This window comes from Heptranchias perlo, chromosome 20 (genome assembly GCF_035084215.1).
Source record: "Heptranchias perlo isolate sHepPer1 chromosome 20, sHepPer1.hap1, whole genome shotgun sequence".
Taxonomy (NCBI): Eukaryota; Metazoa; Chordata; class Chondrichthyes; order Hexanchiformes; family Hexanchidae; genus Heptranchias; species Heptranchias perlo.
The window spans coordinates 8443242-8461063 of NC_090344.1; the positions used below are offsets into that span (position 1 = coordinate 8443242).

Genomic DNA, 17822 nt, shown 5'->3' on the forward strand with positions numbered 1-17822 from the left:
AACAACCATGGACACTCCATTATATACCACGTTAGTTACATCTTCATAAAGTTCAACTAGTTTTGTTAGACTTGACTTACCCTTTACAAATCCATGCTTGCTCTCCCTGATCAATTCATGTTTATCCAAGTGCTCAATCTTTCTTTCCCTAACAACGGATACTGGCAACTTCCCCACAACGGATGTCAGACTAATGGGTCTATAATTTCCAACATCATCTCTGCTACCCATCCCAAATAATGGAGTGACATTGAAATTGTTTCCATCAAAGGAACAATTCCTGAATCAAGAGATTTTGAACGATCATGACTAAAGCATGTACAATTTCCTCACCTAGTCCTCTCAGTCCCCTGGGATGGTAACCATCAGGTCCTGGAGATTTGTCTATCTTTCATCTAATTATTTTCTCCATTGCCATTATTTTACTTATACTGAAACCCCTTGATTTATTTACAGTTTTCCTCATATCTCTGATATGTTAGCCTCATTTATTTCTGTGACGAACGAAGCAAAGTAAATATTTAGCAGCTCTACATTTCATGATTTTCAATTACAATATCACCTCCATCTGTCTTTAAGCGGCCCACATTACTCTAAGCCTCCCTTCTTTCACTTAATATACTGGTAAAAATCTTGACTGTTGTCCTCATTTTCCCTAACAGGTTTATCTCCTTTTCCCTGTTTGGACCTCTTCCGGTTTTTTTATTTTCAGCACCAAAATAAACAATACTTTGCTGTGAAGTGCGTCTCAATAGTTCTTCACTTTCAGAGCGAGAATTGTCTAAACCGGTAATTTATTTAATGTAACAAACATAAGTACACATACTCATCCGTATATCAACGCATTGATGGAGACACAAAGATAAACAAAACGAGATATGTCGGCAGCATCGGGATGCACAGGTGAACGGACAAACCAAACAGACAAAGATGAAACGGTCTGAACCCCAAACAGACAGTGACGTATCGCTGATAGATATTAGTGAGAGGAGGTGGAGCTGAGCTATCATGAATGGGCGCTGTGGCTTAGTTGGTTAAAGCATCTGTCTTGTAAACAGGAGATCCTGGGTTCAACTCCCACCAGTGCTTTGCATAACTAATTATTTTTACCTAATTTGTGGAATTAAGCGACAAAATGGCACTTTGGAATTGGTATTTGTTCAGGTTTGAGGAGGAAACTGATATCAGATTGACTCTTCTAAAACGCCCTTTCATTGGACAGTCAGACCTCTCATAGAATGTGTCAGCAACGGGTTAACTTAAAGACACGTTCTCGTTTTTGGGCTCGTTGAGGTCAGGGTATAATTCACGATTTGAGGTTCAAACCCGGAAGTAGTCCTAATTTGGACCTGGACTTGTGATCTTGACCTGCGGTGAAAATCTTTGCAAAGAGGAAAATGAAGTCCGCAGATCACTCCACCTGAATCTCCCGACCCCGATGAAATATATCCCAGGCTGTTAACAGAAGCAAGGAAGGAAATAACGGAGGCTCTGGTCAACATTTTCCAATCCTCCCTGGTTACAGATGATATGCCGAAGGATTGGAGGACTCCTAAAGTTGTGCTGTTGTATTAACAGGGAGAAAAGGATGGATCAAGTAATTACAGGCCAGTCAGCCTAACCTCGGTCAGGCTGAAGGTATTCTATTAAATCTACTCTGCACTTCCTCCACGGCCAATACACGGAGGAGAGGACTCTTGACTGACAAGCCTCAGCTCTATCAGGAGAGGGAGACTGACCCACGCTCTCTCTTGCTTCTGGGATGTACCACTTTTGAAAAAAGAAGTTGAATTTCTCTATATCTTTAAACGCTCTGTCTCACTGCACATGATTGAAAGTGTATTGTGGGACGCTGTGAGTGTCTCTGTACCTGTAAACTCTCTGACTCACTGCACGGATGTTTAATGTGTACTGTAGGATAGTATGTAAGTATCTCTGTATCTTTAAACTCTCTGTCTCTCTGCACAAGCTTTCGGAGGCTTCCTCCTTCCTCAGGTAAATGTTCAGGAGCTCCTTGAAGCCTACGCATTTATACATATAGAACAATACATGGTGTTTACAGAATGCCCCTGCAACTGCCCGTTGCCAAGGCAATCACCGTGTTCAGACAGAGAGGTGTCACCTGCAGAACCCCCGAATACACATTCAACAAAAAAACAAACAGGAAAAAAAACAGAGAGAGGCAGAAACATCCGGAAGGCAGAGAAAGCCAGCAAATGACCCATTATATTAAAAACAGATAACATTTGTTCGCTGGTGGGGTAACGTGTAGCGTGACATGAACCCAAGATCCCGGTTGAGGCCGTCCTCATGGGTGCGGAACTTGGCTATCAATTTCTGCTCGACGATTTTGCGTTGTCGTGTGTCTCGAAGGCCACCTTGGAGTACGCTTACCCGAAGGTCGGTGGATGAATGTCCATGACTGCTACACGTTACCCCACCAGCGAACAAATGTTATCTGTTTTTAATATAATGGGTCATTTGCTGGCTTTCTCTGACTTCCGGATGTTTCTGCCTCTCTCTGTTTTTTTTCCTGTTTGTTTTTTTGTTGAATGTGTACTCGGGGGTTCTGCAGGTGACACCTCTCTGTCTGAACACGGTGATTGCCTTGGCAACGGGCAGTTGCAGGGGCATTCTGTAAACACCGTGTATTGTTCTATATGTATAAATGCGTAGGCTTCAAGGAGCTCCTGAACATTTACCTGAGGAAGGAGGAAGCCTCCGAAAGCTTGTGAATTTAAAATAAAATTGCTGGACTACAACTTGGTGTTGTAAAATTGTTTACAATTGTCAACCCCAGTCCATCACCGGCATCTCCACATCATCTCTCTGCACTGGTATTGAACGTGTATTTTAGGATGATGTGTGTGTCTTTATGCCTTTGAACTCTCTGTTTCACTGCACAACATTGACAGTGTATTGACGGATGGTGTGAATGGGATGAGGGTCTGTGGGGCGAAGTGTAGCCGATTGGGAGCAGCGCCCGTTTGCGGGGTGAGTATTGCACGCTTGATTTTCTCTCTCCCTTCTATCTTTCTTTCTCTCTTTCTTTCTTTCACCTCCCTCTCTCCCATTCTTTCTTTCACTCTCTTTTCATTCCTCTCATTTCGTGCTTTTTCTTTCTTCCCCAGCACCTTTGTCTTTATCCTGTTTTTGTTCTCCATGTGTCTCTGCTGGATGATCCACAGTTCAGACCTGCCGCTTCTTCCAGCTTTTCCTTCCTTCGACGATCATGGTCGACTTCATTGAGACTTTCCTGCGGCCTTGCCGAATCTAACATTCATTTTCACATTCTTCCGGCTTTAAGTTTGCTCTCCATCGACCGCTGTTTCTCGGGGGCACATGTCCCGTTCGCATCAATGTTAATTTGTGCCTTGAAACCAGTCGATACATTTCGATCTGCTCCAGAGACAAGCTCTAAGAAAGCAGGGCTGGCATTCGGAAGGACAGCGCAGACTTTTCCGTGAAATTTCCATGGGGTATCTTGTGATACGGGGGATGTTAACTGAAGAACTGGGTTTTGTTTCCATGGTCGTTGGCGCTTTTCCCCGAACAGTTGATGTGCGGGAGAGACGGGCGGCGCTACATAGCTGCGAAAGACGGCTGAAATGTGCATTTTTGGCAAACTGGGCGGTGCAGGAAAGTCGGAAATGTTCCGCTTGATCTTAATAGGTCTGTGGAAATGTCCGATTGAAAAGGAATGAGGAGAAATGAAAAGAGCGGCAATGGTGAAAAGGTGTCGATTACAGGAGATTGGCCGTGAGCGAAAGGTCCTTTGAAAGCTCGGCGTGGAGGAGATTTAGTTCGGAAACGGCAGACTTTAAGCGCGTGAGGAAAGTAAAGTGCGAGCTGCGTCCTTGGGTCAAATTGGGTGTTTTCAGGAAAACAGCCACTGTGAAATCACAAAAATGAAAACAGAACATGCTGAAAACGCTAAGCAGGTCAGGCAGCACCTGTGGCGAAAGAACCAGAGGAAACGTTTCAGCTGTATGAGCTTTGTCATCCGATCTCAATGGCTTACCATGTACGTGAGTAACTGCGCTGTTTCAGATGCTGGTTTCCATCTCTGAATTATGTGGGTTCGAATCTCACTGCTGCCAGAATTTGTGCACCCTTCCATTTTGGCCGCCTCACCAAAACCCTTCTTTGATTAGAAGTGCTTTTCCGCATTGCTGATTTGCACCTGTTTGCACAATTCAGCAAAGTCTGGATTGCCACCCAACTGTTTCTTGGACGGAGGTGTTGGGACTGTAAGGGGTGATCTCGGCGAAGTATCAACCAATGTGCACAATGGCGCCCTGGTGAACCGAGTACCTCTTATCGTCAGTATAATATAAAAGATATGCACCATAATTATGAATTTCTTCTTTGCATCACACAAGGATTTATTATCAGGGAATGTACATGAGCAGGTCGATTTAGGTCACGCTCCGGTCGCTTCGCATCGCCTCCCACAAATAGAATAGAATCATAGAAAGGTCACAGCACGAAAAAAGGCCATTCGGCACATCGAGTCCGTGCCGGCTCTATGCAAGTGCAATCCAGACAGACCCACTCCCCCATCCTTTCCCTGTAGCCCTGTATTCTCTTTCGTTTCAAATACTTATCCAGTTCTTTATTGAACACCATGATTGAATCTGCCTCCACCACCACCTCGGGCGGTGTATTCCAGATCCTAAACACTCGCTGTGTCGAAAAGTTTTTCCTCATGTCACCTTTGGTTCTTTTGCCAAACACCTTAAATCTATGTTCTCTGGTCCTTGAACCTTCCGCCAATTGGAACAGTTTCTCTCTATCTCCTCTGTCTAGATCCTTCATGATTTTGAATACCTCTATCAAATCTCCTCGTAACCGTCTCTGTTCCAAGCAGAACAACCCCAGCTTCTCCAATCTATTCATGAAACTTATACCCCTCATCCCTGGAATCATTACAGTAAATCTCTTCTGTGGGGATTCGTTAGTAACATCGCCGAATCCCCCACCATCAACATACTAGTGGTCATCATTAACCAGAAATTTAACTGGACCAGCTACATAAATATTGTGGCGACAAGAGCAGGTCAGAGGCTGGATATTCTGCGCCAAGTGACTCACCTTCTAACTCCCTAAAGCCGTTCAACCATTTACAAGGCGCAAGTTGAGTGAGTTGGAATACTCATGTGATGGTCATGGACCTGAAACGTTAACTCTGTTTCTATGTCGAAAGATTCTGCCTGACCTGCTGAGGATATACACATTTACAGTTTTTATTTCAGATTGGCAACATAGCCAGAATTTTAATTTTGAATAAAGGGGGTTTCGCATATTTCGGCATGCGACGAGGTGGCCGAGAGGTTAAGGCGATGGACTGCTAATCCATTGTGCTCTGCACGCGTGGGTTCGAATCCCATCCTCGTCGTTATTGCGTTTAAGTTTTGTTTCTCCCATTCAGTCCACCCAGAAGGTCTGGTGAAAGTCCCATCCTTCTCGAAACGGCAGACGGAGGGTTTTGCATTGTTTGCTGATATCAGCAACAGTTCCTTCCAGGATGGTGTTCAGATTGTAAGGTCGCGAAGTATCAGATTGTACATTGGTGTCATTGTAAAAAGAGCAAATCTTATGGTCAACGTAAGAGAAACTTATGCACCATAATTATGATTTATGTCCGGATCATTCCGTGTCTGTGTCTGTTTAAAAGGGGTGTGCTGTTCGTCCCGGATCATTCTGTGTGCGTTTTACCCGATTTTCTTGATACCCTTTTTCCTTCTGAACTGAAATGACGATCCTCTCTCGAGAAAAAGGTTCACCGCCTGCTTCAGGCAACTGGTAGGAAAAATAACAAAAACTGATGAGACCAAGTTCATTCTGCTGGGCTTCCATTCCAATCTCCGCACTCTATCCCCCATTCAGTCCCACCCCGCCTGGACATTATAATCTGCGATATTCATAAGGGAATGGAGAAGCCGAATATCACGGTTATAATTTTCTTGGTTGCTCAACAAAGAATAGCTTCAATTGCAATGATTCAGAAGGTAATGATAGAATCATAGAATCTTACAGCACAGAAGGAGGCCTTTCGGCCGTCGTGCCAGTGTCGGCGTTTTCGAAGATCTGTCCAAATTAGACCCACACCCCAGATTTTTCCCCATAACACTGCAAATCAGTCCTCTTCAATTATGTCCAATTGCCTTTTAAATGATCGTATGGATTCTGCTTCCACCACCCTTTCAGGAAGTGCGTTCTTGATCATAACAACCCTCTGTGTGAAAATAATTCTCCTCAATTCCCCTCTAGTTCTTTTGCCAATTATTTTCAATCTGTGATCTCCGGTTCCCGACCCACTTGCCAGAGGAAACAGTTTCTCCCTACTTGCTCTTTCAAAACACCTCATTATTTTGAATACCTCTATTAGGTCTCCCGTTAACCATCTCTGCTGAAAGGAGAACAATCCCAGCTTCTCCTATCTCTCCACACAACTGAAGTCCCTCATCACTGGTGTCATCCAGGTCAACCTGCTCTGAATCCTCTTCAATGCCTTTTCATCCTAAAGTGTGGTGCCCAGATCTGTACAATGTACTTCAGCTGAGGGCTAACCAATGATTTGTAAGGATTAGTATGACTTCCCTTTTTAATGTATTCAATGCACCTATTTACAAAGCCAAGTATCCCATACGCTTTCTTAACCACCTTATCAACTTGCCCTGTTTTCTGAATATGCTCCCCCAGGTCCCTCTGCTCTTGCAACCCCCCATAAATTGTTCCATTTAGATTATACTGCCTCTCCATGTTCATCTTCCAAAAGTGCATCACTTCACACTGATCGGCGTTAAATCTGTCACGTGACTGCACATTTCACCAGTCTGTTTTTGTCCTCCTGAAGTCTGCTGCTATCTTCCTCACTATTTACTCCGTTATCAAGTTTTGTATCATCCGCAAACTTCGAAATTGTACTCCCTATTGCCACATCCAATTCATTTATATATTACAAGAAAAGCAATAATCCTAATACCGAACCCTGGGGGATCCCACTGCATATTTCTCTCCAGTCAGAAAGACATCCGTTCACCACTAATCTCGGCCTCCTATCCTTCAGCCAATTACTTGCCCACGTTTCCACCGACCCTTTAATCCCACGTGCTTCTAGTTTTCGAATAAGTCTGGAATGTGTTCATTTCTAAAATGTGCCCTCAAAAAAATATATCCCCATAATATTATTGTTAAACAATGAGAATACAGATATTAAATCGAGTGCTAGATCGGGTTCATTCCCATTACCCGGAGGTGACGGGACCCGAGGAGGGGGAATCCCATCTGGGTTTATTTTTTCCGAAAACGGAGACGGAAAATAGAAAATCTCATCCCGTCGAAATCCAACAATTGGACGAAGAACCGACAGCCTTTTCCCATCCCGGGTTTGCAGACCTGTCTGTTGAAGGAAGCCTAATTAGCCCATTAGGGATCAACAGCGAAAGTGAAGAAACGCAGACAGAGATAGAGAGATACATGCAAAGAAAAATAGTATAAATCTCCAATTCTGTGATTGAGCAGAATTTAGGTGGCAGCTTAAAGGAAATTCGTCGCATGCCGTGAAATCTTAGACGTGTACATAGGGCTGGATTCTTACATTATTTCTGAAAAAAGTAAACACTGCCTGGTAACTACAGCTCTTATTTATTTGACCATTTTACAGTGGCGGTGTGAAGTGATTTCGAATCTCAGTGAATTTCAAGACCATGCTTGACCCACTCGTTTGGTCACCCACAGGTAGCACGCGGTTGTAGACTGCGCAGGCTCATCACAGGAACTCTGCCAGACTGCATGTTCCAGACTTGTATCCAACGCGACACGTGCAGCCTGCAGCCCTGTGTGGATTGGTGGTTGAGTGTAGAACCCTCGCCTGCCGACGGGAAACCAGGGGTTTGGTTCCAGGCCAAAGCAGCTTCCTTTACCTTTTGTATCTGCACCATGAGATCGCCTGAATTGGGATAAATTCATGTGCCGGCTTGAATCTGCACAGCTTCTTGAAAGATTATCTTCATTTCGTCTCCGTATCTTTCGTGGACATACCCTCTGCATTCTCTCCTCTGGTGTTCAAACATGCTCGGCTGGAGGTAAATCAAACCTGCATTCTGCACTTGCTTCAAAGATGTGAGAAGCCAATTGGTGGTTTTTGACGAAAAATGGGGACGCAAGGGGGCTCATACCGAGATTTGAACCAGTGAAACTCCCTGAGCGAGAATCAGATCCAAAGTCCAACTGGTCATAGAGCCGTGCAGCCACTGTAAAATTTCGCTGCCACGCAGCCGATCCGCCATCCTTTCAGAACACCATGGCCATCCAAACTCGCTTTCATGTACGATATACGATGTAGAGCAATATCAGGTTCGAAACTAATTATTTCAGATCAACAATATTAGTCTCTCTTTATCAAATTTGTTTTGAATGTACGACTTGTATTATCAAGTAACACTTTACAGAATGAATTGCTCTGAAACGACATTGTCGTCTGTCTCGGCATCGTCATAGTTTACACTCCACCAGAAGTACACTTTACTCAAATTGCTGCTTTCATTCACCATGAGAACGAAGAGCCATGAATGTGGAAACATTAGCTCCGAATTTATCAGCTGGGTTGCACCTTTCCTTTTCCTACTTCCTCAGTCTTTTTTTTCTTTACCCTTCACTGCTATTGTTGCAGGTTAGATCAGCCATCGCCGTTCAAGGAAGCCTGAGAAGTCCATTGTGGACAATACAGAGAGACAAGAGACGGAGACATGGAGAGATAGAGAGATGCATGCAAAGAAAATAAAGAGTATAAATGTCAGGTTTTGCAAACTAGCAGAATTTATGTTACAGATTGGGAGAGATTCCTTCTTGGGTCTTGAAATCTTGCAAGAGAAGATTGGACACAAGTTCAAAGCACCGGCCTCGCTGGAGAATCTCTCATTCTGGGAGAGAGATAAATGCGGTCAATTAACTCCAATTAATCTATTTCAGCACTGAAGGGATCTTCAAACTGTAGCTCTGCGAGCAGAATTCAAACCTGGGCGGAAAACCTCAATTGAATTTTGAGTCCAACGCTTTAAACACTCGGCCACCGCAGGTGTAAACGGCATGTCCATTCAGATCGGATTCCAAATGGACACATGCTGCTGTTACAAACGCGCGCATTGATGGTGCTTGGGGTTGAATACTAACTTGTGACGCTGGAGAACTTGGTTCGATTCCCAATACAATGCAGGATCATTCTGTAACAATGAGGAGCTGAGGAGCAATAGTATACTATTTCGCCCCTCGAGCCTCATGCGCAATTCAGTGAGATCCTGGTTGATATGTAACCTAACTGCATATTATCGCCTTCGCCCCATGTCCCTTAATGCCTTTGGTTGACAAAAATCTATCAATTTCAGTTTTAAAATTCACAATTGAGCTCGCATCAACTGCCGTTTGCGGAAGAAGTTCCAAACTTCTCCCTCCCTTTGCTTGCAGAGGTGTTTCCCAACTTCACGCCTGAAAGTCCTGACCCTAATATTTAGGCTATGACCCCGAGTCCTCGACACGCTAACGGGCGGAAATCTTTTTTTTTCTATTTACCCCATCAGTTCCCCTTAATATTTTGAAATGTTCGATCAAATCAGCACTTAATCTACTAAATTCGAGGCAAACCCGAGTTTATGTAATCTCTCCGCGTAATTTTAACTGTGGAGTCCAGGCAACATTCTAGTAAATCGACGCTGCACTCCCTTCATAGCCAATATATCCTTCCTAAGGTGCGTTGCCCAGAACTGAAGGCAATACTCCAGGTCTGGTCTAACCAGAGCTTTGTACAACTGTATCATAATGCCTATCCCCTTGAATCTAGTCCTCTGGATATAAAGACCAACATTCCATTAACCTTTTTGATTATTTTTTGTACCTGTCCATGACATTTTAATGATGTATGTTCATGGACCCCAAAGTCTTTTTGGACCTCCATGTTTCGAGCTTTTTACCATTTGGAAAGTACGCTGATTTATCCTTTTAGGTCCAAAGTGGATGACCTCACACTTGACGAAATTCATATCGATTTGCCACAATTTTGCACATTCATTTAGTATATTAATGCCTCTCTGTAATTTTATGTTTCCATCTGCACTGCTTACAATGCTGCCCATCTTGGTGTCATCGGCAAACTTGGACATGTGGCTTTCTCTCCCGTCATCGAATATCCGCCTGAATTGGGAAAAATCCAAATTCAGTTTCAATCTCCTCATCATCTTGAGACATTTTATTTGCTTCATGTGTATTGCGTCGACGAAACTTCGGCATTCAGTCCACTGGAGCTCAAACATCCTCTGGACATAATTCAGTTCCACCAACAGCAAAACTGAAAAGATGTGAGAAGACAATTGGTGACTTTTCACGAAAAGGCGAAACACATGCGGTTTCGTCCGGGATTTGAACCCGGGACCTCAATAAAACTCCCTAAGCGAGAATCATACCCCAACACCAACGAGCCGCTGTTACTTTAGTTGTGCAGCCAGCGTAAAAGTTGGTTGCTTCTCAAAGCCGATCGCCCATCCTTTCAGACCACTTCGATCCATCCAATCTCGTTTTCGATTCGGGTGGACAGCAATATCAAGTTGTGCACCAACTATTTCCAGTCACCAATATTAGTCTCCCTTTAACAAATTGCTTTCGAGTGCACGACTTGAGTTATCAAGTAAGACGTTTCAGAATTAGTTGCTCTTAAAATACATTGCTTGTGAGGATACTCAGAGTCGTGTCGATTTATGGCACGCTCTGTTCCCTTTGCATTACAACCTACACATAGAATTGAATCATAGAAAGCTTACAGCACGGAAAGAGGCCATTCGCGGCATCGAGGCCGTGCGAGATCTCTGCAAGAGCAATCCAGCTAGAACCACTCCCCCGCCTTTCCCCGAAGCCCTGCAATTTTTTTTCCTTTCAAGTACTTATCCAGCTCCCCTTTGAAGGCCATGATTGAATCTGCCTCCATCACACCCTCGGGCAGTGCATTCCAGATCCGAACCTCTCGCTGTGTAAAAAAGTTTTTCCTCATGTCACCTTTGGTTATTTTGCCAATCACTTTAAATCGATGTCCTCTGGTTCTTGACCCTTCCGCCAATGGGAACAGTTTCTCTCCATCTTCCATGTCTCGATCCTTCATGATTTTGAATACCTCCATCAAATCTCGACAAAACCGTCTCTGTTCCAAGGAGAACAACCTCAGATTCTCCGGTCTATCCACGTAAGTAAAGTCCCTTATCCCTGGAATTATGATAGTATTTTTTTTCTGCACCCCCTCGAAGGCCTTCACATCTTTCCTGAAGTGCGGTGTCCAGAACCCCACACAAAATTTCAGTTGTGTTCGAACCAGTGTGTTATAAAGTTTCATCCTGACTTCTATACTTTTATACTTTTGTACTCTATACATCTATTTCTAAAGCCCAAGATGCCGTATGCTTTTTAACCGCTTTCTCAACCTGCCCTGCCACATTCAACGATTTGTACACATAAACCCCTCTTTGTTCCTCTACCGCTTTTACATTTGTGCCCTGGAGTTTATTTTGCCTCTCCTCGTTTTTCCGACCGAAATGTATCACTTCGCATTTTTTTGGGTTAAATTTCATCTGCCCCGTCTCCGCCCATGCCACCAGCCTGTCAATATCCTTTGAAGTCGATCACTATCCTTATCACTGTTTACTACTCTTCCAAGTTTTGTTTCATCTGCAAATTTTGAAATTGTGCTCTGTGCACTCAAGTCCAAGTCATTAATATATATCAAGAAAAGCAGTGGTCCCAGCACTGATCCCTGGGGAACGCCACTGTACACCTCTCGCCAGTTCGAAAAACAACAGTTCACCAGTAATCTGTTTCCTTCTGTTCGTCAATTCTGCATTTATGTTGTTTCTGCCCCGTTTATTCCATGGGCCGCAATCTTGATGAGAAGCCTACCATGCGGCACTTTAGCAAACACCTTTTGAAAGTCCTCATACACCACATCAAAAAAATTGCCCTCATCTATCCTCTCTGTTAACTCATCAAAAAACTCTAACAGGTCAGTTAACCACGATTTGCCTTTAACAAATCCGTGCTGCCTTTCCCTAATCAATCCACCCTCGTCCAAGTGGCTGTTAATTCTGTCCCGGGTTATCGTTTTTAAACGTTTCCCCACCACTGAGGTTAAACTGACTGGCCTATAATTGCTGGGTTTAGCCGTACACCCTTTTTTGGACAAGGGTGTAACCTTTGCAATTTTCCAGTCCTCTGGCACCACCCACATATCTAAGGATGTTGGTAGATTATGGCCAGTACCTCCGCAATTTCCCCCCTTACTTTCCTCAGCAACTGAGCATGCATCCCATCCGGACCGGGTGGCTTATCTACTTTAAGTGCAGCCAGCCGTTCAAGTGCCTCTTCCTTATCAATTTTTAGACCATCCAGTATCTCAACGATAACTTCCTTTGCTGAGACTCTGGCAGCAGCTTCTTGGTAAAGATAGATGCAAAGTACTCATTTGGTACCCAGGCCATCCCCTCTGCCTCCATGAGTGGACCTCCTTTTTCGTGCCGAATCTGCCTCACCCCTCCTCTGACTACCCGTTTACTGTTTGCATGCCTGTCGAAGTCTTTTGGATTCCCTTTTATGTTGGCCGTCAGTCAATAGTCATATTTCTCTTTGCCTCTCATTTCCTTTTTCATTTCTCCTCTGAACTCCCTGAATTCGGCCTGGTGAATTAACGCATAAAAAAGTCAGCATTTCTTTCAGCCGGAAACAGAAAGTTACTGGTTGATCAATGGCGATTTGAACAAGTATTCGTCTTTTTTACAGAGTTGAATGAGTTTTGCGAAATTAATACAGTGAACTAATACAGTAAAGTTGAATTCCTGATCGGGAACCGCCTCAGACGGCGCATTACTGCCCATCCCTGGGAAACAAGATACTATCGAAACTTTGACAACACATCTCAGGTCCCCCAACAAAGTCACAGCTTGCCAGCTGTTCCGAAATTTGGAGCCTGGACAGGGAGTTAAACGCTGGACCTTCAGCTCACTGCCCACTTTAAAAGTCTGATACTCTACCGACTGAGCTACCCAGGCTCGATACTACATAAGCTCCCATCGTACATATTCATGGGAGATCTCTGAATTATCCCTGCAGCCGTCGAACGAGGGTGAGGTCCGTTTGATAAAATTCTCAGCAACGTGTTGAGGAGAATCCTTGCTTCTGTTGAACAAGAGGTAAGAAACATGAACAGTGAACTCGTGAGTTTACAATTCTTCTTGTTTGTGCCAAATGTCTTGTCATTCGTTAGCAGCAATTAAAATAGCACTTTACCCAGCGGCTCAAAAGCTGAACTTGTCCCACACGGGAGTTGGAAAAGGCATCTCGACCTTTCAGCGTATTAACATCTGTCAGCTGAATAATTTCACCCGTGACACAGTGAAACCAGGCAGCATATTTCTCTTCCAAATTTTCCCAACACGAAACTTCCAAACGATGAATATCGGTTTCAAGAAAAGAAGAATTGTGTGTTTGGTTCTTCCGATTTAAAGATCTTGTACCGGCCCCTTTGCCATATGAGCTGCCGCTAAAAGCCCCCTCTCCCCCTGTGAACAAGTAAACTGGCACTTGCTATTGAAAGACGGTAGGCCAGAGGAACCCAAATTCCCACATGGGAAAACTAAGAAGTCGATTGTTGACCTCCATACGTTTGTCCCACAAGAGCGTATTGTAAAAACGACTGGTTGTTAACAAGTTGCGTTATGGAAGATACCATTTCTACCTTGAACTCCGATCAAAATGTTCGGAGTAAAAGATTTGATTGTTTTAGAAGACGCTCGAACTCACAACCTGGTCATTTCTGGAGCCCATACTGCGAGAAATAAGTAACGCACGCTTAACAATTGTGCAACACGAGAGCAGCGAACAACCGACAGCATCAGCGCTCCTGCCAAACAGCTTTATTTTCGGTCTCTCAATTATTATGATGTGGAGATGCCGGTGATGGACTGGGGTTGACAATTGTAAACAATTTTACAACACCAAGTTATAGTCCAGCAAATGTATTTTAAATTCCAAATTTAAAATAAATTTGTTGGACTATAACTTGGTGTTGTAAAATTGTTCACAATTATCACTTCGAGATCTTTCTCAAACACAAGCCTCCAAACAAGATGCGCTTCGTTAAATAACAATTCCTCAATCAAGAGAGTTTTGATCGATCATTACTAAAGTATGTACAATTTCCTCACCTGTTCCATTTCATCCCCTGGGGTGGAAACCATCAGCTCCTGGAGATTTGTCTTTCTTTCGCCTCCTCATTTTCTCCATTGCCATCATTTTACTTGTACTGAATCCCCTTGATTTATTAACAGTTTTCCTCGTGTCTCTGGTATGTTAGCCTCATCCATTTCTGTGACGACCGATGCAAAGTAAAAATTTAGCAACTCTGCCATTTCCTGATTTTCAATTACAATATCACCTCCATCTGTCTTTGAGCAGCCCACATTACTCTCAGCCTCCCTTCTTTCTCTTAATATACTCGTAAAAACCTTGAGAGTTGTCCTCATTTTAAATCATAAGTTTTTCTCCTTTTCCCTTTTTGCTCCTCTTACGATTTTTTTAGTTTCAGCACCACAATAAACAACACTCCGCTTTAAAGTTCGGCTCAATAGTTCTCCAATGTCAGAGCGAGAATTGTCTGAATCCCTGATTTATTTAATGTCACAAATACAATCACACATAATCATCCATGTATCAACGCACTGAAGGATACACAAAGATAAACTCAGCGAGAAATGCAGTCAGTGTCGGGATGCACAGGTGAACGGACAAGCGAAATGGACAGAGACAAAACGGCCTGAACCCCCAACATTGAAGTGTCGCTGATAGATATTAGTGAGAGCAGGTGGGGCACAATCTCATCAATTGGCGCTGTGGCTTAGTTGGTTAAAGCATCTGTCCAGTAAACAAGAAATCCTGGGTTGAACTCCCAGCAGTGCCTTGTGCAGCTCGTTATTGTACCTAATTTATGGAATAAAGCGACAAAATAACAATGTGGTGTTCGTATTTGTTCAGGTTTCAGGAGGAAACGGATAACAGAATGACTGTTCAAAAACGCCCTTTCATTCCACAGACAGACCTCTCAGAGAATGTGTCTGTGATACGTTAATTTGAGGACACGTTCTTGTTTCTCGGCTCGTTGGGATCGGGGTATAATTCACGATTTGAGGTTCAAAGCCGGAAGACATCCTCATTTGGACCAAGACTTGTGATCTTGACCTGCGGGACAAACGTTTGCAAAGGAAAAAGAAGTCCTCAAATCGCTCGACCTGAATCTGCAGGCCCAGATGAAATATATCCCAGGATGTTAACAGAAGCAAGGAAGCAAATAGCGGAGGCTCTGACCATCATTTTCCAATCCACCCTGGCAAAAGGTGTCGTGCAGGAGGATTTGAGGATTGCTAACGTTGTACCATTGTTGAAAAAGGGAGACAGGGATAGATCGAGTAAATACAGGCCAGTCGGCCTGAACTCGAGCTGAAGTATGAATCGTCATTTAGAAAGGCACGGATTAATCAAGGACAGTCAGCGTGGATTTGTTAAGGGATGGTCGTTTGAATTGAATTATTTGAGGAGGTATCAAGGAGGATCGATGAGGGTATCGCGATTGATGTCGTCAACATGGATTTTAACGAGGCTTTTGACAAAGTCCTACAGGGCAGATTTGTCAAAAATGTAAAAGCCCATTGGATCCAAGGGACATTGGCAAGTTGAATCCAAAATTGGCTGAGTAGCAGGAAGCAAGCGGTTGTGGTCGACGGGTGCTTTTGTGAATGGAAGGCTGTTTCGAGTGGGGTTCCATGCGGCTTCGTACTAGGTCCCTGCTTTTCATGGTACAGATCATTGATTTCGACTTAAATGTAGGGGGCATGATGAAGAAATTTGCAGATGATACAAAAATTGTTCCTGTGGTTGAGAGTGAGCAGGAAAGCTGTCTTCTGCAGGAAGATATCCATAGAGCAGACAGGTGGAAAGAAAAGTGGCAAATGCAATTCAATCTGAAGAAATGTGAGGTAATGCAATTAGTGGGGGGGGGGGGGGGGAAAGGGAGTATATAATAAATATTGCAATTAATTTGCCATTTACACGCCCATTCTGCAAATTTACTAATGTCTTCCTTTATTATTCGCATTTTTCTTTGTATTAACTACAGCTCGCAATTAGGTGTCGTCCCTAAGTTTTGAAATTGTACTTCCGATTCCCGTGTCCAAATCATGAATGTAAATTTTGAACAAAAGTGGTCCCAGCACCGATAAATTGTGAACAACAGTGGTCTCACCACTGATAAAGTGTTAACAACAATGGTCCCATCACTGATATATTGTGAACAACAGTTGTGCCAGCATCGATAAATTGTGAACAACCGTGGTCCCAGCACCGATAAATTGTGAACAGCAGTGGTCCCAGCACCGATCAATTGTGAACAACTGTCGTCCCAGGAATTTTGATCTTGAACTGCAGTTGAAACTTTTGCACAAAAGAAAATAACGTCCCCAAATCGTCCCACGTGAATCTCAAATGCTTTGGGCAGAAGTCCAATGGAAACAATCAGGACTTTAAAGGCACCTCAACGACCTGAACTTTCGTTGAATGAATTGTGTTAGCCATTGCATTCGACCGTGAAATCGCTCTTGACTTTCATCTCATTGAAGCAGAGTGTGGCCGCTTTGCATCTGTGAGCATGTCGGTGGCGTGTTTACATTTGATATTGATCGCTTCCAATTTGTAAAATGTCATCAATCGTCAGGAAAGAGAAACCGAGAATCGAGTTGTCCCTCTAAGTGATGAGCTGAAGGGATTGGTGATCCAAGCAGATCTGGAAAATGCGTGGTGCAATCGGTCAGGAGTTCCAAATCCACCCTCCAGCCACTCGGCAATTATATTGAATGAACTTTACTCTGGCCCAGTGTCGCCGCACAGAAATCGAGTATTTCTCCGGCATGTTTTTCTTCATAGTTGCTGGTTTAAGAGTGAAGACTGGCTGGTTGGATTTTAACTCCAACAAGCTTTAAACGTTCATTTTTCACTGACTGTAGACAGTTGTTATATTGGCCGCTGCAATCTCAAAGTTTAGCCCAGTGAATTATTGGTTTTGCAGGTGACCTCTTCACCTGTTCTCGGCGGTGTGATCCGTTAGCGTGAAAGTTTGATTGTTCGAGCCCTTATTTTATTTTTCCTCAGGATTCATCGCCTCAAAGTTCCAGGGTTTCAACGCATGTTTTGGAATCAAGAAAATGTACCGGAATCATTGCCAGCTGAGCAGGGCTGATATTCTACCATTTACCCTGCGGTCGGGAATCAGGCACATGAATCATATAAAGGAATGGAACATTGGCTTCACGGTAATTACAATTCTCCTTGACAGACAAGCCCCGGAAAGGCCCGAAGGGAGGCCGCATTCACAGCAGGAGAGCTGGTTCGCTGTGACATGGAGATTTCTGTAGTGAGCGAGACCAGACTGTTCCTATGTTCAGAGAATAAATTTCACACCCTTTATTTTGGAAAAGCAAAACGGTGGGGATTTTTGTCAAAGCCCGATGCCTTTCGTGTTGTATCAGATGTTCCTCGTTGCGTTACTTTCATCTTGATCGGAGAACCAGTTCGGGCGCTCCTGTGATAAACAGCGACAATTGCCAGTTAATGTTAAATTTAACAACGACTCCAATGCGTTTTTAATCCCACTCTTAAGATGCAGTCTATAAAATGAAAAAAAATCATCACATTCAAAGCATAAAAATCTTATTAAAGTTTTGACTGTCTCTCGGTAACCACGT

General features: G+C 43.6%; 2 non-coding genes across 2 annotated transcripts; both read left to right on the plus strand.

Annotated features, from left to right (window-relative positions):
- Positions 1-1015: 1015 nt before the first annotated feature.
- On the plus strand, positions 1016-1089 carry trnat-ugu (transfer RNA threonine (anticodon UGU)). The gene has a single exon. It is a non-coding gene; the product is annotated as a tRNA-Thr (tRNA).
- A 4227-nt stretch (positions 1090-5316) lies between these two features.
- Positions 5317-5398, plus strand: trnas-gcu (transfer RNA serine (anticodon GCU)). Its single transcript has one exon. It is a non-coding gene; the product is annotated as a tRNA-Ser (tRNA).
- The last annotated feature ends 12424 nt before the right edge of the window (positions 5399-17822 follow it).